The following is a 519-nucleotide window of genomic DNA, read 5'->3' as shown; positions in this document are numbered from 1 at the left end:
GCGCCCAAGCCAGCATCTCATATTGAGTATGACCCCTATTAAGGAGACAGAGGTCAAGTTCTTACATGATGACAGACAGAGTGATGTGGAGTGTTAACGTATTGCTTTCGTCCACTCCTGGCTCCACTCTGGATAGATCGACTTGCATCAAGTTCTAATACAGCAATCCAACTGGTCTGTTAGTTCTTTCTTTCACTGTGCTAGAAGAGATGGAATGTAACTATTTTTATCATGTCCTAAAAATATTTTCCGTTTAAGCCTTTGTGGCCTTACAATTTAGGTTGGCTGTGGTTTTGATGAGCCATCAAGACCATCTCTGGGGGTGGGGATGCAGGGGAGAAGGCACTATTGCTGAAGCAGCTGTCACACAAGTGTGAGGACCTGAGTTCGAACCCCAGAACCTACATAGAAATGCAAGGCATGGAGTCTTGTGATGTAATCTCAGTGCAGAAGAGGTAGTGAAGGTGTTCCCTGGGGCTTTCTGACCAGCCAGCCCGGCCTTGGAGAGCACCAGGCCTG

Source organism: Microtus ochrogaster, linkage group LG2 (genome assembly GCF_000317375.1).
Source record: "Microtus ochrogaster isolate Prairie Vole_2 linkage group LG2, MicOch1.0, whole genome shotgun sequence".
In the NCBI taxonomy this organism is placed as follows: Eukaryota; Metazoa; Chordata; class Mammalia; order Rodentia; family Cricetidae; genus Microtus; species Microtus ochrogaster.
The sequence above is the reverse complement of the archived record's forward strand: the minus strand, read 5'-3'. Positions refer to the sequence as shown.